The sequence below is a fragment of the Rhineura floridana genome, chromosome 2 (assembly GCF_030035675.1).
Source record: "Rhineura floridana isolate rRhiFlo1 chromosome 2, rRhiFlo1.hap2, whole genome shotgun sequence".
In the NCBI taxonomy this organism is placed as follows: Eukaryota; Metazoa; Chordata; class Lepidosauria; order Squamata; family Rhineuridae; genus Rhineura; species Rhineura floridana.
The window spans coordinates 101,767,949-101,790,366 of NC_084481.1; positions in this window are offsets into that span (position 1 = coordinate 101,767,949).

Consider the following 22,418-nt stretch of genomic DNA (forward strand, 5'->3'; position numbering starts at 1 on the left):
TCAGTTGATGCTCTTCGCTCTAAAACTTTGGCTGCTTTCCTGGTTGTCATTCTTGCAAAAAAAAAAAAACCTTTTCTATTATTAGCCAATGTTCCCAAACTTAGAGGCAAACTGTTTCTTTTTTTTTCCCCCAACAACAAAAGAGTTAATATTCCAGGCCTGTTAATATGATCTAACCAGCACGGTTCTTATCTCCAGCACGTTCAGGAATGTAAAACAAATCCAGTTCTCAGCATCCAGCAGTTAGTAACATACACGAACAGCAGATTCGTTCAAAAAAAATAATAAAGAAAAGGGAATAAAAAAATAGTCTCAGATATATTTCCTTCAAATAATCAAATCATCTTATCTAATAAGTTGCCTCTTATCCGTTTTAATCTTTGTAATTCCAAATTTAAGCCTGCTTTTTGTCATAAAAAAATAAAACAAGTTCCTTGAATTGCTCCCTTCTTCCTTAACTTTATATAAAAGAAAAAAGTGTGACTCACCCAAGTTTCTGAGTTGCTGATTCGTAAACAAGTCTCTTTTACGGTAGTAATTTAAGTCAAATGATAAGATATAGACAGAAGGAGGCTCGCTCGTTAAAAACGTTTTTGGAAAGAAGAAAAAAACGTCTCGCTTATTTTCAACACAGCTTGTTGGAAATCCGGACTTCATCTTCCGCTGCTAGATATGCCTTCTTATCTCACGGGATTCCTGATCAAATCCAGCCATCTACAGCTCAACGAAGTTTCTTGGATGATCTCTTTGGTTCTCCTTTATCTTGGAGAACATTTATGCCAGTCAAAGATTCCTCTTGACAGGCTTTTAACTGAAAAAAGCTTCCTCTGAGACAGAGCTCCCTCAGAGACAGCCACCAGCCAGCACTCCTTCCGGGAAGTCGGCAATTAATTTTTTTTAAATGAAAAAGTGAAATTTTGTTTTTTCCTATATCCATGTTGTAAAGCATAGCAATACAATAAAGCATAGTCTGAAAATATACAGAGGAAATGGGACCATGAGAAAGTATTTAAAGTCTGCTGATGAAAAAAACAGCTTTGTAACATCTCTTATGTTGAAAGCTTGTGCACTTTTACCTATTGGGCACTGTGGGACTAACTTCTTGGTAGACTGCACAAATCTGAGCTGTTAATTTGAAATATAAGATTGATAAAGAATGCATATGGACAGACAGCTATAATGTGCAGCAACTGATGATCCCAGATGTGGATGTGCATTCTCATCCACATCAAAAGACCCCCAGCCAATTCAGTCTGATTTGGATGAATATCTCCATGTTGATGGATTTGTACATCCTGATGTACTTCAACATTCATATTGGCAATGTGCACCAATCTCTGCTGGATCAGGGTGATAGTCTTCCAGAACACTTTGACATCTTAAGCATATACTGTATGTAGACACAGACCAGGCTCCACCAAAGCACTGTATGCCAATGCAAAAACTATCAACATATTATTTGAATGACAACTTACCTTTCCCTTCAGCTTCCTGAGCTTTTTCATATTCCTGAGCTGTCACAACTAGCTCAAACATGCAGGTAGTGTTTTTATCTAACCTTTTCAGACTGGAACTGATTCAAACATAATTAGATGCCTATTTTATATTTTTAGAGCATGATCACACATGATCCCTAAAATAATGTGGGAACTTCCTAGTACTCTTGCTAACTCTGCCAACTTTCAGTGGATATATACTACATATTGAATATATGTGTCTCCAGCAGCCAAATTTCATCACATTAACAGTTATCTGGAGTGGCAAAAACCTGCTGATGAGATATTGTCTCTGCTAGTGATTATTCAAGGTATGCAAGTTGGACCAGCTATGTGAGGAAATAAATTTCCCAAAATGTCATGCATTAGAGCCATGGAAAACAAAGTATGTGGTTTCCTCAAACCTTCATCGTATTTGCAGAAGTCCCTCCCGCGCTCCAATTTTCTAGGATGGGATAGGTTTTCTGCCCTGGGGATAACTTTTTCCTTGTCTTTGTGTTCTTTCATTTTTGATGTCACTACAGATATCAGAAAAAACAGTCCAAGACAAAAGGACAACCACAGAAATTAATAGGGCTGTGTGCTGGAGTTGGCTGAGCCAAACTGGGCACATTCCGACATTTTTGGTTCTGGGCTGAGTCAGGTTCTGAAAGCTCACAGCTCGCTAAGGATCAGATTCAGTGACCCAGAGTGACCCAGGGTTGTCAGGGGGCAGGTTATCAAGTGGGAAGGAGAGGAAGCCACGGCTCTCCTTCCCGCTTGATGAGTAGAGACAGTGATCCTCTAGGGTGTGGGTGCTGTTTTGTTGCAAAACAATATTCCCCAGGATCGCTCCCTCCTGAACAATGCTGTTTTGCAAAGAGCTGGGGGAACAATCCTGGGTTTTTTTTGCTGTTTTGCACAGAGCTAGGATCACTCCCACCTGCGTGATGCTGTTTTTTGGAAAACAGCATAGCAAAGGACAAAGTGATTGTGCTCTCAGTTGGCCATATGTTTAATTAGGGGTTTTGTTTACCCTACTTAAACATGAGCCCCACCACTGAACTTATTCAGCAATCAGCAGTGGCTCTGAGCCAGGGTGGGTGGACCCGGGTGGATCCCCCTTCAGATTGGAGCCACAGGTCAGATGGGATGGGGGCTTTGTGCACAGCCCTAAAAATGAGACACAAGCATGCTAGAATACCACATTTAGTGCTCCACGAACAAGAAATGTCAGGGGCATGGGCATAAAAGTCCTCTGGATTCTTTTCTCTTTTTCTGTTTAAATATGTTTATTGGGTTTTTTGCACAATGTAACAGACAATGAAACACACAAAACATAGCTAAACAATGCATAAACAAGTGCCAGGTTCCCTGGATTCTGAGCAATAGTTAAGTCACCTCTGCACATTTTTTTGCAAAGCTCTTATGTGGAAGGACCCTATATGTTTCCCAAAGTAGCATAACACACACAAACCTCATTCCTGGCTCTGTCCATTACTGATATGCTGGGCTGTTGTTGTTGTTATGTGCCTTCAAGTCGATTACGACTTATGGCGACCCTATGAATCAGTGACCTCCAAGAGCATCTGTCATGAGCCACCCTGTTCAGATCTTGTAGGTTCAGGTCTGTGGCCTCCTTTATGGAATCAATCCATCTCTTGTTTGCTCTTCTTCTTTTTCTACTCCCTTCTGTTTTCCCCAGCATTATTGTCTTTTCTAGTGAATCATGTCTTCTCATGATTTGTCCAAAGTATGATAACCTCAGTTTCATCATTTTAGCTTCTAGTGACAGTTCTGGTTTAATTTGGTCTAACACCCAATTATATGTGGGATTTTTTTTTGCTGTCCATGGTATACGCAAAGCTCTCCTCCAGCACCACTTTTCAAATGAGTTGATTTTTCTCTTATCCGTTTTTTTCACTGTCCAACTTTCACATCCATACACAGAGATGGGGAATACCATGGTCTGAATGATCCTGACTTTGGTGTTCAGTGATACATCTTTGTATTTGAGGACCTTGTCTAGTTCTTTCATAGCTGTCCTCCCCAGTCCTAGCCTTCTTCTGATTTCTTGAGTATTGTCTCCATTTTGGTTAATGACTGTGCCGAGGTATTGATAATCCTTGACAAGTTCAATGTCCTCCTTGTCAATTTTAAAGTTACATAAATATGCTGGGCACTATTCTGAAAATGAAAAAGGATAATTAATCCTTCTACACAATGTCTGCACAGAATCAGGTATCAGAGAATCTACACTACTCACAGATATTTGAGGGCCACTCTAGATGAGATGCCATTCATACAATGAGCCATCCAGAGGGTTCCCTCCCCATGCAAATAGTTTTGATGAGAGGGTCACACCACTTTCTTATAAACTGCTTGGTACATTCTGCCTGAGGAGGAGAAAGAAAGAAAGAAGCCTGGTTGAGCTGGAGGTAGCAGGGAAGTCAGGTGGAGGGGGAAAGGCAATAATATCTTAAACCAAGGGCTAAAGTTCTAGGCTTGATTGATGTTAATGGTATGAATACAATTAATCCACACATTATTTAATCATAGCAGCTAGGGGGAAGCCTGAGTAATGGGAGTGGGAAAGGGGAGTTTAACTCTTTCTCTCCCTGCTGTAGTCCCAACAAAAAACTCCTCTCTGAAGCTGAAATCTGCATTTCAAGGGAAGCTCCCTTGGCACCAATGGAGGCTTCCTTTGAAATGCAAATAGCTGCTTTGGAAAGGTGATTGTGGCTGACAGGGAGAGGAAGAATTAAGCTCGCTCTCACCACCCCCTACAGTACCAAAGCTGCTACTGACATCCTACCCACCTACACCCAGCACATGAATTACATTCCCACCATTATTATTACTTCTAATTTGGCCTTGAGATTCCTGCTTTTCTCTTCTCTGCTGCAGCTGCGGCTATGAATTCCCCATTGTGAAAACCTGTATTATTTTATTGATATACCACTTTTCAGCTGAAAACCTTTACAGCTGTTTACGGGAGATTTCAAGCAATTAAAATCCTCCTATATATAAATATATATATACAAAATCCAAATTCTGCTTCAACAATAATAATGCACACAGAAGTGAATACCAGCAAGAATGGGAGCTTTAAAAAGCCTAGCTCCCAAAGGCCTGGGAATAAAAAAAGGTTTCATTGGCCAATGTGGCACTCTCTGGATGTTGTTGGACTCCAACCCCAATTCCTAGCCAGCATGACCAATAGACAGTAATGATGGGAGTTGTAGTCCAGCAACATCTGGAGGGCACCAGGTTGTACCAATTACAAGGGAAGATAAGCAGACCTCCCAGGTGCAGCATTCCAAAGTTCCAGGAACATCACTCAAAAAGCCCTGCTCCTAGTAGATGTTCATTCAATGCTTGAAAGACATGGAACCTGGGGCAGGCTTAAGTGATATATAGTGAAGGTGCTGAACCTGATTTATGGTAAGTTGTAGCATGTTCTTTGTCTTTCCAAAGCTTCCATAGAAACAATTGTACTTGCGCTGTGGGCATGCCAATGCTCTTTTAAATCGGGTATTATTCATGTATAAATATCTGTGTGTTTTCATTCGCTGTTTAGTGAAAGTCTTTGGAATAGGGCTGGAGAACCCGTGACCCTTCAGATGATGTTGAATGATAACCCCAGCTCCAGCCAACATGCCCAATGGTGAGGGATGGTGGGGGTTGTGACCTGAGAGAATATCTGGAAGACCACAGGTTTCCCATCCCTGTATTCAAAAGACGACTTCACATAGCTGCCTTGAAACATCCATATCCCCTCTCACTCCCTTTTCCAATCCAACAGTAGTTAAAGTTTCTTTAAATTTGTTAGTTGCATTTGTACAGAAAACCTTCGTTCAAGTTGATTAGCAACAAGAAAGACACATTTACATTCACACACTGAACAAATTAAACATGAATTAAAATACTAAACAGCAGCAGCAGCAGCAACATAACAATAATGAGAAATCAAACCAGGATGTCAGCCATGTTGAAAATTAGGATTAACCAGGAACTGGGAAAGCTTTTGAAAAAAAGGTTCCCAACTTCTGAAACTGTGTAAATCATGAAAAACTATGGAATGCTTTAAAAGAAATGGGGTGCCACAGCATCTGATTGTCCTGATGTGCAACCTATACTCTGCACAAGAGGCTACTGTAAGGACAGAATATGGAGGAAACGATTGGTTCCCCATCGGAAAGGGTGTGAGACAGGGGTGTATTTTATCACCCTATTTATTTAATCTGTATGCAGAACATATCATATGGAAAGCGGAATTGAATGAAGATGAAGGAGGTGTGAAAATTGGAGGGAGAAATATCAATTATTTAAGATATGCAGATGATACCATACTCTTAGCAGAAACCAGTAATGATTTGAAACGAATGCTGATGAAAGTTAAAGAGGAAAGCACAAAAGCAGGACTACAGCTGAACATCAAAAAGACTAAAGTAATGACAACAGAAGATTTATGTAACTTTAAAGTTGGCAATGAGGACATTGAACGTCAAGGATTATCAATACTTTGGCACAGTCATTAACCAAAATGGAGATGATAGTCAAGAAATCAGAAGAAGGGTAGGACTGGGGAGGGCAGCTATGAGAGAACTAGACAAGGTCCCCAAATGCAAAGATGTATCACTGAACACTAAAGTCAGGATAATTCAGGCCATGGTATTCCCGATCTCTATGTATGGAAGTGAACATTGGACAGTGAAAAAAGTGGATGAGAAAACTAATTTGAAATGTAGTGTTGGAGGAGAGCTTTGCAGATACCATAGACAGCGAGAAAGACAAATAATGGGGAGTTAGAACAAATTAAACCAGAACTATCATTAGAAGCTAAAATGATGAAACTGAGGTTATCATACTTTGGACACATCCTGAGAAGACATGATTCACTAGAAAAGACAATAATGCTAGGAAAAACAGCAGGGAGTAGAAAAAGAGGAAGGCCAAACAAGAGATGGATTGATTCCATAAAGGAAGCTTACAAGAGCTGAACAGGGTGGTTTATAACAGATGCTATTGGAGGTCACTGATTCATAGGGTTGCCATAAGTCAAAATCGACTTGAAGGCACATAACAACGACAAATGCATTTAGATAGCGACTTCTTAATTTCAAGGTTTGGGGTGTATGTGTGTTTTCTCACCTAGTACAAGGATTACATGTGAACCAACTTCTGAAGATAATGTATTTATGTTAAAGTGAATGAATTATCACCATATTTATATATTTCAATTTATGTATTTTAAAAATGTATATACTACCTTTGAAGGCAAAACATTCTCAAAGTGGCTTACATCAAAACCATAATACCCAATATATCAATAAAACCACAGTGTAAAACTAAAACATTACCTCATTAAAACATCATAAACTATTGTTGTAACTTGAACAACTGATTTTACTCCTTCAGTGTAATCATCAGTTCAAGTTTCTACTGATGAACTACATTCAGATGATCCTGTGCAATACAAACACTCTGTCACTGTATCTCTGTATGTTGCAACATATGAATTCATAGTAAGAATTAAAAGGATTCAGAAACATGCAAGGTGCACACCTACTGAATATTTTTTTCTTTCCTGATGTCTCCACCTTTTGTATTTCCCTTTCTTTATGTACACCTGAACTCAGAGGGAAAAATGCAACAAACTGAGGTCTGGCAAGGATCAGGGTCTGGTGATCTCCAGAAGCATATATAATTTTTTTCTGCATTGCAAAACAAGAAATGGTTGAGTGGAATGCATTCACAGCAAGAAGGTTTCTCTAAGGCCTTGGGCACACAGTGCATTTGGAGAAGTTGGGTGACATGGAACTACAAGCTCCATGATTCCAAGCTTCTTCCATGAATGTGGCTAAGACCTCATAGGCATTTATGACCTTCATGTCACAAACATAACCTTCCTTGCTGCCCCTCCCTCTCCTTCAGGAAGTACCTTGCCATGGGAGTTGCGGGAATGCCCCATTTATAGCAGTAACCACATCAAATGTTCTTAAAGCAGATCTTTTTCTTGCAATTTAAGCCTAAACACTTTCAAGAACTGGTTTTGGGGCCTTGTTGAGAATCTTAACCCCCCACCTACTGAAATGGTGCTTCTCTGAGCCCCTCCCTTCGGAAGTACTTAAAGTGGGCTCAGAAGTCATTCATACACCTGCTTTTCCTACATTTGTGTACAATTCAAAGCAACCCTGGTAGATACCCTGGTATATTATAGCGATTATCTGAAATTTAGTAAATGTGGAGATTCATACGTAAATACTGACAATCCTGGGTGTATTTTGTGAGTCCCTGAAAATAGATCTATTTTCCTACTTTTCTGACATGCGGAAGTCCTGTTAAGGCATTATTTGCCCATACGTTTAAAAAAAACACGATGAAGAGCAGGGCCATGCACATGCCATCCCAGTGTTCCTGCCCCTGCCAGCTCCTTCCCCAGGTCTGCAGGGAGATCCTTTGTGCGTTCTGCTGAATGAGCATAGAATCCTCCCTGCAACTGGGAACCTACGTGACCGGGGTCTCAATCCTGGGAAGCAGTGGTGTCTGGTGCTCATTGGAACTGGTAGGGCAGAAGGCAAGGTGCCCAACAGTAGGTTGGCCAGAGCCCATGGCAGGCAGAGCCAACTAACTCTAGCTTTGTCCCCATCCTGCACCATGTTGACTTCTACAAAGACAACACTGAGATTAAGGAGGAGGAAGGTGGCAGGCAATGCCACCTCCTGGACCAGTTGTAAGTCAGAAGGCAGGCAAGTGGGGGCTGGTTGAGGGCAGATGGAGGTTGGTGGGGCAGTGCCCCATTTGCCCTAATGGACCAGCCTCCACTGGTGGGAAGGATACTAGATGTGCCCAACTGGTCTAAGGCTAGAGCCAGTGGGGGTGGGGATGGGGACACTGGGGATGAGTTTGTGCTGCCCTGCTCCTCCCTCCACATGCTCTCAGGCAAACCCCTGACTAGGGCTCATAGAATCATAGAAGAGTAGAGTTGGAAGGGGCCTACAAGGCCAACCAGTCCAACGCCCTGCTCAATGCAGGAATCCAAATCAAAGCATTCCCGACAGATGGCTGTCCAGCTGCCTCTTGAATGCCTCCAGTGTCGGAGAGCCCACTACCTCTCTAGGTAATTGGTTCCATTGTCGTATGGCTCTAACAGGAAGTTTTCCCTGATGTTCAGTTGAAATCTGGCTTCCTGCAACTTGAGCCCATTATTCTGTGTCCTGCACTCTGGGATGATCGACAAGAGATCCTGGCCCTCCTCTGTGTGACAATCTTTCATGTACTTGAAGAGTGTTATCATATCTCCCTTCAGTCTTTTCTTCTCCAGACTAAACATGCCCAATTCTTTCAGTCTCTCCTCATAGGGCTTGGTTTCCAGTCCCCTGATCATCCTTGTTGCCTGCCTCTGAATCTGTTCCAGTTTGTCTGCATCTTTCTTGAAGTGCAGAGATCAGAACTAGACGCAGTACTCAAGATGAGGCCTAACCAGTGCTGAATAGAGGGGAACTAATACTTCACGTGATTTGGAAACTATACATCTGTTAATGCAGCCTAATATAGCATTTGCCTTTTTTGCAGCCACATTGCACTGTTGGCTCATATTCAGCTTGTGATCAACGACAATTCCAAGATCCTTCTCACATGTTGTATTGCTGAGCCAAGTATCCCCCATCTTATAACTGTGCATTTGGTTTCTTTTTCCTAGGTGTAGAACTTTGCATTTATTCCTGTTGAATCATTCTGTTGTTTTCAGCCCAGTGCTCCAGCCTATCAAGGTCCCTTTGAATTTTCTTTCTGTCTTCCACGGTATTAGCTATGCCCCCCAACTTTGTATCATCTGCAAATTTGATAAGCATGCTTTGTACCTCCTCATCCAAGTCGTGGTACCCCACTCGTTACTTCCACCCAGTTTGAGAAGGAACCATTGATAAGTACTCTTTGAGTACAATTCTGGAGCCAACTGTGGATCCATCTAATAGTTGTTCCACCCAGCCCACATTTGGCTAGCTTGCTAATCAAAATATCATGGGGCACTTTGTCAAAAGCTTTGCTGAAGTTGAGATATATTGTCTCCACAGCATTCCCACAGTCTACAAGGGAGGTTACCCGATCAAAAAACGAGATAAGATTAGTTTGGCAGGATTTGTTCTTCATAAATCCATGTTGGCTCTTAGTAATCACTGCATTGTTTTCAAGGTGCTTACAGATTGACTGCTTTATAATCTGCTCCCAGGGTTTTCCAGGGATTGATGTTAGGCTGACTGGTCTGTAGTTCCCTGGTTCCCCCTTTTTGCCCTTTTTGAAGATAGGAACAACATTAGCTCTCCTCCAGTCATCCGGCACTTCACCAGTCCTCCATGATTTTGCAAAAATAATAGACAGCAGTTGTGAGAGTTCTTCAGCCAGTTCCTGCAATACTCTAGGATGCAATTTATCAGGCCCTGCCGATTTGAACTCATTCAAAGTGATTAGGTATTCTGCTACTTCATGTTTCCCTGTATTTCTGTGCAGAGATATATATTTTTAACATATAGCGTGACTCCACCTCCCTTTTTATTCCTTCTGTTCTTTTTGAACAAGTTATATCGTTCAATTGTTGTATTCCAGTCATGGGAGTCATCCCACCAAGTTTCAGTTATACCTATCAAGTCATAATTACCCTCCTGTATTAAGAGTTCAAGTTCGTCCTGCTTGTTTCCCATGCTCTGCGCATTAGTATAGAGACATCAAAGACCACATGATTTATGGCTTGACTTCCTTACTACAATTTTCTGAGGACTGTTACTGGGCCCTATTACAGCTGATCTCTCTGTTCCTGTTACTGTGCACAAGCCTTCATCAGTCGTTACCACCAAGTTTACGTCTCCCTCCCCCTTAGGATTCAGTTTAAAGCCCTCCTGATGAACTTCTCCATGCTGTGGCCATGCTGTGGCTCAAGTGAATGCTGATGTTTAGGTGACTGTCTCAAAAGAGAGATACCCCAGTGGATGCAGACATTCAAAAAAAAATTCCATCATTATTATTTTCAAAATTCACATCTATAAGTTGCCATTCACTATAACACATATACATTACACACCAGAAGCAATAGCTGGATATTTTTTCCTCTCTTCAGTACCCTGCAGTTGCTTTGGCAAATACAAAATAACAAAAACGGAAAGTACCAAGACTTTGAAGGCAGCTTTTTAGGCTACAACTATTATATATGATGCTTATCTCTGAGCCATATTTTGACTGACTCACCAGTCTGTGCTACATTTTTCAACTCCTAACCTCCTTAGTAAAAAAAAAAACAGTTGTGATCACTTATTTCTGAAAATATGGGACCCAATTTTGCTAGACTGTTCTTGTCACATTACTTATTGTTATCTAACCTCAGTGTTTGAGCTCCCACTTAGTTCTCAGGAAAGTTATGCAAAAGAGGGTGTTGCAATAGATAGGTTTGTGGGTGCTTTTCTCAGAGTGACATAATGGTGTGCATGTTACCTACCTGCAGCTTCAGGTGTGTCAAACCTCCTGCAAAGATTGTGTCTTTCTTATCTTTTTTTACAATCTCAAATGTAACAGCTGATTCAAGAATGTAGTAAGGTCTGTGAGCTATATGCATTACAAATCATATGCTGAGAAAGGTTGCGAGACAGATATATTAACATGTTCATTCATGAAAACAAAATCAGAGATCGTTCAACACCAGCTCACCTCACCACTCTCATCTTTGTACTTAGAATTGTGGTTACTGCAACCATATTATCCTTGTATCTGTTGATACAGTCAACAAATGGACATGCTTGGGGACTTAAGAACGTGTCCTTCCTTGCTACTCTCTTATCCAACAAAAAGTGGCAAGATTCCATTGAGTGTCCAATGTTTTATTAATTCGGAAATGTTTTGGCAGAGAAAAGCGCAGAATGAACCCATGGAGCTCAACCTGGAATGGATTATGCAGGGAAGGGATCCAGCCAGATCAAGATTCTTCCTTTGCAGCCCCAGCTTCACTTCGGCACTTCTTACATTCAAGCTGCAAAGGAAGAATCTAAGTGCACTCCTGAATCTTCCTTTGCAGCTACAGCTTGAATTCCTATTTGAACTTTGCAAGCTTCAGCTTTTCCGGCCACAACTCACATCATGTGACATTAGGCCCAGGAAAGGTGGGTGTGGTTTGCTCAAAACAGCCTGGCAGGCCAACCTCAGAGGGCTGGCAGACCTAATTAGACCTGTGAGCTGGAGGTCCCCAACAACTATGTAGAGAGTACATCTCTGTGCAAGGCCTCAGTGAACTAGAGGCCTTGTAACATATGAGGCAAGGCTTCATGTAGAGCAGGGGTTTATTCTAGTCAATAACTGACATCTACATTTTAATATGGAGACTTATATGTGCAGATCATGGCAAGCAGGGAAGTTGCCACTTTACATGACTTTTGTCTTGATTTCAACAGCAGCTGCCAAAATTCATTTTAAGTTAATAAGCATTTTAATGGCACACCTTTAATAGACTGGCAACATAGTCTTGTAGGTAGTGGGTGCCACAAGGTGCCAAACAGTCTGAGGTGTGTAAGCATTTTTGCTGGAGTAGGAAAAGGACCAAGAATAAGAAGTGAACTGAAGCATGATGTATTATTATTTATGTAAAACTGTTGTCCAGAGTGGCTGGACAACCAGCCAGATGGGCGACTAATAATTCTAATAAATAAATAAATAGGGGGTGGCCCCTAGTGATGTCATTAAGCATGATACATTAAGCATCAACCACAGTTGCTTGGAGCATACCACTCAAAGAAAAAGTTCTATGATTGGAAATTAAGATAGAAACCTTAGCTAAATGAGGGTGTTTCTAGGTACAGCTGAAGTGACAGGATCATTCCTTCTCACCTGCTTAGAGAGCTTGGGTAAGGAATGTTTAATCTAGCCTACTTGCTTTCGGCAAGAAGGTTTAAGTACCCTCAGACCAGGCCAGTCACCAGAAAGCCATTGTAGGAAGATGGGTGCCTAATGTTGTGGAGATGTTAGATGGGAGCACACAGGAGTAGAGATGAATGCCCCTGAAGGCTGCAGTTCTAAACACAGTTACTAAGGGACTAAGCCCCATAGAACCCAACAGGATATACTTCTGAGTTGTATGGTTTGGACTGTGCTGTTGGTAAGGCTTAACTAGGGATCCTCTGCAATAATATCCATATCAAATCAGGGTTGGCAACCCCCTGCCTGGAAGGCTCTGCCTGCCTTTTAGTATGGCTTCTCCAAACTTGTTTAAAGACTTGACCCTTCACTACAGAGAGAGGTTTGAGAAATGAATAAGAGTTAAGAAGATCGTCTACTCTTTCCTGACTACTCTGTGGGCTGCTATAAACTCATTTTGACAGGCAACCCAGTTCCAGTGAGTAATAATTGATAGAGAGAAAACACACATGGTTTGGTCTACCTTCACAGGCAGTAGACTGGGAACAACAGCATTTGAAGCCACACTTCCCAGTACAGTAGGGCCCCACTCATATGGCAGGTTAGGTTCCAGACCCCCGCTGAAAAGAGAAAACTGCCAAAAAGCAGATCAGCTGTAGTGTGGGGGTCTGGAACCTAACTCGCTGATCGCGCCAGAGGAAGGGAAGATCAGCAGTAGCTCACTACAGCTGATCTTCCACTCCTCCAGTGTGAACAGCTCAAGCATGGGAGTCTGATCATGCCAGAAGAGGATCTTCCCTTCCTCCAGCGCGATTGGCGTGTGGGAGTCTGATCGCTCCGAGGAGGAGAAGATCAGGTGGAGCACTCTACAGCTGATCTTCCCTTCCTCTGGTGAGATCAGCTGGAGCACGGGGAGCTCCAGCACCCCCTCCAGCTATCGCCCCGCTGGCGCCGTATTAACGGAACGCCGAAAAGCGGGTTGCCGAGAAGCAGGGCCCTACTGTACGTGAATTCTTTTTTACCACTATTGGGCAAGAAACAAACCATCATGCAAATAACAAGGTGCATCATCAGTGGGTTTAAGGGGGTTGAGCTGATCACATGGAGCCACTGTTGTTGCTTCTATGGATGTAAGGGAGTAAGGTCAGATGTAGCTGAAATGCAAATAGAAAAACAAAAGACAATGTTGATTTCCTAAATGCAATGCCATACCAACCACAACAAGATTCCTATGAGTAAAACAGAAAAATAAGCATCTGACAACCAGTCAGGGTTCCTAACCAAAACTAAAAAAAATCCTGGCAGCCATTTAGCCAAGGTCACAGAAATCCTCATGCAATGCAACCTGACCTGGGGGCTGCAACTAGTGCAGAATGCTGCTGCATGATTGCTGACATAAATTATGCAGCACATAATACCTCTGCTCCGAAATCAGCACTGGTTGCCGATTTGCTACCAGGCCAAGTTCAAGGTGTGCTTTCCATGTTATGGGTGAGACCAGAGCTTGGAAAATTTACTTTTTTGAACTACAACTCCCATCAGCCCCAGCCAGCATGGCCACTGGATTGGGCTGATGGGAGTTGTAGTTCAAAAAAGTAACTTTTCCAAGCTCTGGGTGAGACATAGTAGTTGTTCTGCTCTTGTAAGAAATCGATCCTTTAGTGTGGCAGTACCTACGCTTTGGAACACCCTGCCTATTGACATTAGGCAGGGGCTTTCATTGTACTCATTTTGGCACCTGCTAAAAACATTTTTGTTTAGGCAAGCCTACCAAGGCATTTTGAAGCAATTATGTTTTTAATATGTGTTTTTAACTCACTGTTGGTTTCAGAGCTTGGAAAAGTTACTTTTTTAGACTACAGCTCCCATCAGCCCCAGCCAGCATGGCCACTGGATTGGGCTAATGGGAGTTTTAGTTCAAAAAAATAACTTTTCCAAGCTCTGGTTGGTTTTATTATTTTGAATGTTTTTAAATACCTGTCTGTAACTGTTTTTGCCAATTATTTTATTGTTTTAATTCCTTCTGTAAACCATTTTGAGGTTTTTACAATAAAGCAGTATATAAATGTTGTAAATAGAATAGATAAATTTTGGAGTCACTGTGGCCTTTGGGTCTCTTTCCTCTTTTGTACTGAGTCAGGCCATTTGGTACCATGTAGCTCAGTACTGATGATACGGACTAGTATTGGCTCTCCAGGATTCCAGGCAATAGTCTCTTCCACAGACTGAATTTTGGACCTTTGCATGCAAAGCATGTGCCCTACCATTGAACTACAGCCCTTCTCCTGTTTAAAAATGTATCTTTTAACATTGTTCTTTTCAATTCACTGATGAATGCACAGCATACTAGGGCAGATCCACACCATTCATTTAAAGCACATTCAACATACATTTGAATCACATGAATCCCACTACTGAATCTTGGGAACTGTAGTTTATTAAAGGTGGTGAGAACTATAACTGTGAGGGGGAAAATACATTTCCCAGGATTCTTTGGTGGAATTCATGCACTTTAAATGCAAGTTGGATGTGCTTTAAATGTATTACATGGATCTGCATTACTTCATAAACTTTTCCTCCGTATAAATCATTTTAATTAAATTTTAAAATGGAAATCAGCTACAAAGTGTACTGGGTGACCATGGGCTACGCACCATCTCTCAGCCTAATCTGCCCCTCAGGGTGAAAACAACAGAGAGGAACCATAACCACCCAAAGGAAGAAGGGCACACTTAAAATGCAGAGGAAATAATCATTTGTAAATAATAATTTACAGCCATAGTGTGATACATATCCAGACATAGTATGAAGAAATATTTATATAAGCATGAATGTCAAAGATGTTTATTATTTACACAATTTGTAAAGATATTTATAGTGCAATCGTATGCATGTTTACTCAGAAGTAAGTCCCAATGTATTCAATGGGGCTTACTCAGACAGGGAAGCATGCACAGGACTACAATTCAATGATAAGGAACTTCACTCACCCAATCCAAAATTCAGAATCATGCCACTTTAAACTGTTTTGCAACTGTTTTATATTTGTTTTATGGTTATTGGATTTTAAATGGCTTTATTTCTTCTTGTGAGCTGCATTGTTTTCCACCCCTACCTCACAGGGCTGTTAGAAAGACTCCATATACACACAAACACTGGAAATGTAAAAATACATGAAGAAATGAAAATGGACTGCCTTCAAGTCAATCCCGACTTATGGCTACCCTATGAATAGAATAAGCGGTATTTAGAGGGGGCTACCATTGCCTCCCTCTGAGGCTAGTCCTCCCCAGCTGGCAAGGCCTGCTCAGCTTGCCACAGCTGCACAAGCCAGCCCTGTCCTGTCTGCAACTGCCAGCTGGGGGGCAACTGGGCTCCTTGAGACTATGCAGCTTGCCCACGGCTGCACAGGTGGCAGGGCACGTAACCCCTGAGCCACTCACTGTGGGGATGATCTTTAGTTGGCCCTTTACACCCAGGAGACGTAAGCGGGGATTTGAACTCACAGACTCTGGACTCCCAGCCAGGCTCTCCTCCCCACTGTGCTATACCAGCTGTCAAAAATATACATACACACCATATAATAGTTTATTGTCAAAACCAGTTGGCTATTGCAGAACATTTCTTTTTAAAAAAATAAATATTAGTTCCCTGCCAAATAAAAGCAGTGACACCTAAGTAAGCCCTCTGAACTGCTTTTTTTTAAAAAAGGATTGAAGGGGGAGAGAAAGATTTACAAGAGAATCCTTTTCTATGTTTACTTAAAAGTCCCATTGATTTTCAGCACAATCCTAACTATGTCCACTCAAAAGTAAGTCCTACTGAATTCAGTGGGGTTAACTCTCAGATATGTGGAATTAGTATTGTAGCTTTACTCCCAGAAAAGCTTCATATTGGGAAGGTTTTTAAAACAGGTTATGAATAAGACAAATAAAGTGCCCTCTTCAACAGTCTGGTAAAATTTAAACTTGGTCGACTCCTTAATTAAAAAGGTATAACACTGCAGCATGTACACTTTTTAAAATTTCTGTTCAAAAATTATTTGAAAGATAAAAATGTATAATATGCCATTTTTGCATGTAATTAAAAAACCCTGCATGTACACTTTTATTATAATTATAAGAAAATGTTTACTGTGTATGCCTATCAAGGTCCTGCTGTGATCTTCTGTTGTAGTGCAATCCTATGCATGTTTACTCAGAAGCAAGTCTCAATCCCGTACAGAGAAAGTACTCTTTGTACACCAAAACCTTGGAAACCTGCCTGATTTGGTATGGACTGCTTCAGAGGCTGCGTAATTTGTCTCAGCTCTGAATCCAAATAATGAATGAATGATTCAGAAAATCTGAAGCATCATGCTTTCCCACTAACATGGAAAAATCAGTAAATGCTTATAATATTTTTTCCTTTTTGATCGAATTGGTGTAAATTTTCAGGCATGGTATCCCTTATTGAGTAAACACTGCCTGCCAAATTCCAAACAAATAAATGCAGGTGTTTTTTTTCATGGGTACCTTAATTTTTTTTAAAAAATGGAATTGTCTCTTTATCTATTTTCAATCTCCCCTATTGCTTTGTGGGCAATTTGTATGAAAACAGACAAAATCAGAGAGGTGCCCCAAGAAAAGAAACACGCTAAAGGTCATAAGTGCAAATTTCACTCAAAGCACTCTGATAGGAGAGCCCTGGTAAAATCATTTCCAATTTTTCCATTGTTAACTACAGTTCTCCACATTGCAATGATCCAGCCTCAAGGTTACCAACACATGGACTACAGAAATCAAGCTATCCCTGTCCAGGAAAGGGCATAGCTGACGAACCAGACAAAGGGCTCATCCAGACTACTGCAAAATGTGTGACACGCCCACTTTGTGTGTTCATTATTTTTCAGTCGTTCAAATGACATCTCGCACGGTTACGCATTTTCGCGGGTTAAATCCGCTCCTTGCAATACCAGCAAAAATGCGATTTGCTGTTTAAAATCGGGAATCATCCGCTGTGCCTTCAGGAGTTAGGATGCAATACCACGGACTTTACAGCTGATGGGTGGTTCTTGGGCGTTTCCTCTTGCCCCTTCTCCTCATTCCAGCCAATCACGTATCTGCACTTTTGTGCATGTGCGAGAATAGGCCCAGGAAAATTGAACCAATCATCGCAATGGTGGGGTGTTGGGGGGGGTCTGCAACTACTGCGCAGATGCATTTTATTTTTTGCCAGCCTGCAAACTGGGCGGCTGCTCTGGGTGGGATCTGCAATGCACAGCAAGCAAGAAAGAGGGAGTGGTCGGTTTCAGCCTGCCTCCGAAAGCCTTGTCAATTTCATTCTACTTGCTGGGGTTTTTGCTTCAAATCAGAAAAGCATAGATTCGTTTAAGTGTAATATCGCAAATGCAAACAAGAAAAAGGCTTCTGGTCAGTTTCAAGCCTGCTCCAGAAAGCTTTGTCAATTTCATTCTCCCTGGGAAGGAAAGGGAGAAGGAGGGGGGGGTGACAGTTTCTTGCTTTTTTGGAGAAATAAGTGCATTGCCAGCGTTGTGTATCTCCTTAAATATCAATAAAGGCAGAAAAGCATACATTCGTTTAAGTGTAATATCGCAAATGCAAACAAGAAAAAGGCTTCTGGTCGGTTTCAAGCCTGCTGGAAAGCTTTGTCAATTTCATCCTTCCTGGGAAGGCAGGCGTGAAAGTGACCAGCAGCCTTTCCTTCCCAGGCGAGAACTCCTTTACAGCCACATTGTGCTTTGTTGCAAAGGGGGAGAGGAGCATATGAATTTTTTTTGCTGACCAATTGGTTGATAGGGGGAGGTTTTAGAGGCGGAGCTTGGAAAAAGCAAAAAGAATGTAGGGGTCTTACCGCTGCATGTGCGGGTGCAAAAAAACATTTTTTTTTAATTGGGAAAGAGCGAACTAAAAGGCAAAGTGAGGACTATCAGATGACAAACCGAATATGGAAACCGTGGATTATCCCACTCTGTTTGGATAAGCCCAAAGCTGGTAAAAGGCACTCCTAGCCACAGAGGGTACTTGGGCCTCAAGTAACAAAGATGAATCCAGGAGTACCCCTAAGCTATAGAACTGGTCCTGCAGAGGGAGCATGACCCCATCCAGAACAGGTAACCTGCCTACCTCCTGGATATGGGAACCACCTACCCAAAGAGCTTCCATCTTCCCAGGAGTCAAGCACAGTTTATTGGCCCTCATCCAGTTCCCTCAGTCCATTCAGACAGCGATCCAGAGTGTTCCTCTCCTGATTCAGATGTTATGGAGAAATAGAGCTGCATGTCATCAGCATACTGCTGACATCTTGCTCCAAAGCTCCTAATGGCTGCTCCCAACAGCTTCTAATAGATGTTAAATAGTACAAGTGGCAGGGGGCTGAGGAACACTCACCCAGTGTCACTCTCTGGACACAACCCTGAAGGTAAGAGGAAGTTGAGCCTCTGCTCACCCATGAGGGCTTGGGAGAAGGAAGACATGAGCTTCAGACTCCCCAGCTGTCAGGAGGCATGGAAGATGCAGGAGTGGTGGAGTCTCAACAAGACCTTGGAAGCGAGTGTGAGGTTGAATTCGGGCCAATTCCCATGGATGGTGTGATATCCGAAGAAGAGAGCATGCCACCCCCAGACAGATCAGAGGAGCCGTCGGAGGTTGCCTCTGAGCGTGTGTTAACTCCCCTTTCACCAAGCGGCTCGAGGGAGCCTCCAAGTGTGTCTCCACTCCCCGACCTAGAGCCTGTTGCTAAGGAGCCAGTTCTTTTGGATGAGCCGCTGGAGGCATGCCCCCCATCACCCTGCTCGCAACGCCGTGAGAAACGGACAGGACAGAGGTCAGACTTGCGCAGGAGTCAGAGATTACGATCAAAGACTTTCCCTACTTAAGACTGCCGCTTTCCGGTTAAAGCTGCTGAGTCAACTTTCTTCACACGTTGCAGCACATGTCTAGAGTGTAGTTAGGGAATTCTAGTGAGTTAGCGTAGAGATTCTTATGAAGTGCACTGCTTTTGATGTATCCATTACTTTAATAAAATAATATTTAATTGCACCTGTGTCTCAGACTCGAGGATCCCACTCTGAACGGGACAGAGTGGAACCACTGTAATACAGTGCCTCCAATACCTACCCCACTGAGTCTGTCCAGGAGAATACCACAGTAAGATTGAGTAGAAGTAACTGGGTCGCACTCCCCCTGTCTCTCTCATGGTAAATGTCATCCATCAGGGCAACCAAGGCTGCTTCTTTTCCAAAACCAGGTCTGAATCCAGATAATCTAGATAATCAGTCTCATCCAGGAATGACGTAGAGCTCTATTTCTCCTTTGCATCTGCAGATCAATGTCTGGCCTCAGTAATGGATTGGATGAGAGCCAATAAACTGAAGTTTAATCCTGGGAGGGAAGCTTAATCCCAGGATTGGGGAAAATTTTTGTTCCTTCCAGGCCAGTTTTGACAGATGAGCAGGGCAACACCTGTCATTCATGTGACCTTATGACACCACATGATTGACAGGTGGGTTGTCCTGTAATAAGGAATAAATTATTGGGGATTTTTAATCTTTGATTCACCCCAATGAACCAGAGTTTGGAAAAACCTGCAATAGCGAAGATTCCTAGGAGACACCCTCTCTATGACCTCTGAGAACATATCGTGAAAGCCTGAGGGTATAGACTTCCTGACTCCCATGGAAATTTGGGGGATGTCACCCAGTAAGAAGCAGGTGCTCCTTTCAAACAAAGAAATAGTTGGCATAAAGTTTATGATAATCTTAACCTTTAGGAGGAGACAGGATAATGATTATCTGAAACATTAGGAATTTACAGCAGGGAGATCACAGCTATTATCTGGGAACTTATTGGGGAATGATTTCTGGAAAAAACTAGATTCCTTGATCCGTGATCCTAAATTTTTTCATTGTTCTTATTTGTCACATCTGCAGCTTCCTGGTCGCTATTTCATTGGGGTTAGTTCAGTTAGAAAAGGTATAAAACATGAGGGCTTTAAAGGGGTCTGCAGTTCCTCCTGGAGGGCTCAACAGCTGCCTTACTTACCAACGTGCCCCAGCAACATTGGGACAAAGGCTTCAGAGCTAAGGATTTGGGTGAGAGCTTTCAAATCTAGTGCTGATTACACTGGGGCAGAGGCTTGGCTCATTGGGCTAGGTACAAAAGTCTCTCTCTCAGCCTTAGACTCACAGCAATTCTCCAGGAAAGGTATACACAACTTCTGGTCTCTTTCTTTTATTTCTGTATGGGTGACTTGAACTCTGAAAGTGTGCATAGGGTTAGTCTCTTTGCTTTAGTCTATCTAGAGTTGCTGAATGAATGAATAATAGAAGGCTGCTCATTGTTAATTGTCATTGTAAACTGCAATATTTTCCCTTGTTTCTTCTCTTAATAAAACCACTCTTTATTTTACTTTCTGTGTTGGGTTAAGGATAGAGATATGTATGCTTTAGGGGTGACGTGCAGGTAACTCCCACAAAAGGTTTCACTGCCCTTGCAATAGGGGGACTTGTATTTCTAATGAGCTATGCTCATGAGGAAGTCCAAGGTCCTTTCATAACAGCTGGTGTAGAAATGCATGCAGCAAGGGTATTCTGGGACCTTTAAAAATCAATAGCCTGTGTCTTTATAATGTCTGAAAAGTCAAGACACCTGGGGTACTGTGTAGTCAGTTCTGAGTGCATGTAATGCTCCTGTTTGAGTGTGTCTGTGTGTTTTCACTGTTTCCACAAAGGTTTAAGGTGGAAGGAAAACTATGGTAATGCAAAGGTTTGAGTATTAAAAAGGTAAGTTTTCCTTGAACAAGTGCTGTTCTCTATTGTTCACTGTTCCCTTCCTCGACCCACAGAAGGGATCAATTTATGAATGAGTGAGGGCAAACATTCATACTGAAATTGGGCACTTGGGTGCAGATAAGTTAAAATCCTGGGGCTCTGGTTTCCTTGGGATTAAATCTCTTTCAAAACCGGAGTTGTGGTCTCCAAAAAGCAGTGCTTTGTTCTTCTCTCCACTCCCACAAGATCGGGTGTCTTTACAATTGGGATCAGAGCTCCTTTGAAATAGGACCTGATTAGGGCCAGTTTGTGAAGGCTAGACTTGCCTGGGGAAGATTAAAAATCCTGAGGACAAAGATCCCTCTTGCAGGATTCCCTATTTTTTGTACCTGTCCCTTTAATTTGGCTAAACGTCCTTTAGCTTGCTTGCTTTTTGGCAGAGCTGGTGGCCACCAGCACTGCTGACAAACAATCAAGCTGGGGAAACTAGGAAAAAACTTTGCATTGCCTAGGGGCCTGATCAGATGCTGGTATAATGTGGATCTGGTGCTTTTTGCAGATCCTTTAAATTTGGACCATTTACATGACATTTTTGCCAACGTGAGTGCATTCAGCTGCTATTGCCTTTAAATCCAGATTAAATCAATGCTCTAAAACCCTGGATTTGCTTTGAAAATCTGCAGCCGCTTTGGTGCGCGCCTACCATGTATTAGCTTTTCTTTGCTGTGTTTTAGATCCTCCCTTACTCTGCCCCTTGCACTGCCTATGGGCGTCATTTTGTTTCCTGCTGCTGATGAACAAACTTCCGGTCACTCTAGCTTTCCTTTCCCCCACTTTCCCCCCAGCAAGTTCCCTCCCTCAGTCCTTTAAACCAACTATTTACTCGATATTTTATTTACAAGCTGGGCGGGGGCAGCAAGGGAAGAGAAGGGGCGCTGCGCTGCCCCTGCGCCTCTCTCTGTGGGGGAGGAGCCGCTTCACACCGCACCAGTTTGTGGGGAAGAGACCAAGTGGGCATTTAGGGCTGGTGCTTGGGGCACAGGCCGGCTAGTAGCCCCTCATCCCCTCCCCTTCCCTTCGAGGTGGTGGAGGTGGCAGGAGCAACAAGGAGCAGTCCTGCTGGCCAGAGAGCAGGATTTGCCGTGGGATGTGCCAGGGTGGCCCTGCTTGGTTTTCTGGAGGGGAAGAAGAGGAGGTCGACCTAAACCCCCCATCTAACACTTTGCAGCCAGGATGCAGCCATCTCATTCACAAAGAGGTTGTGTGCTCACACACAC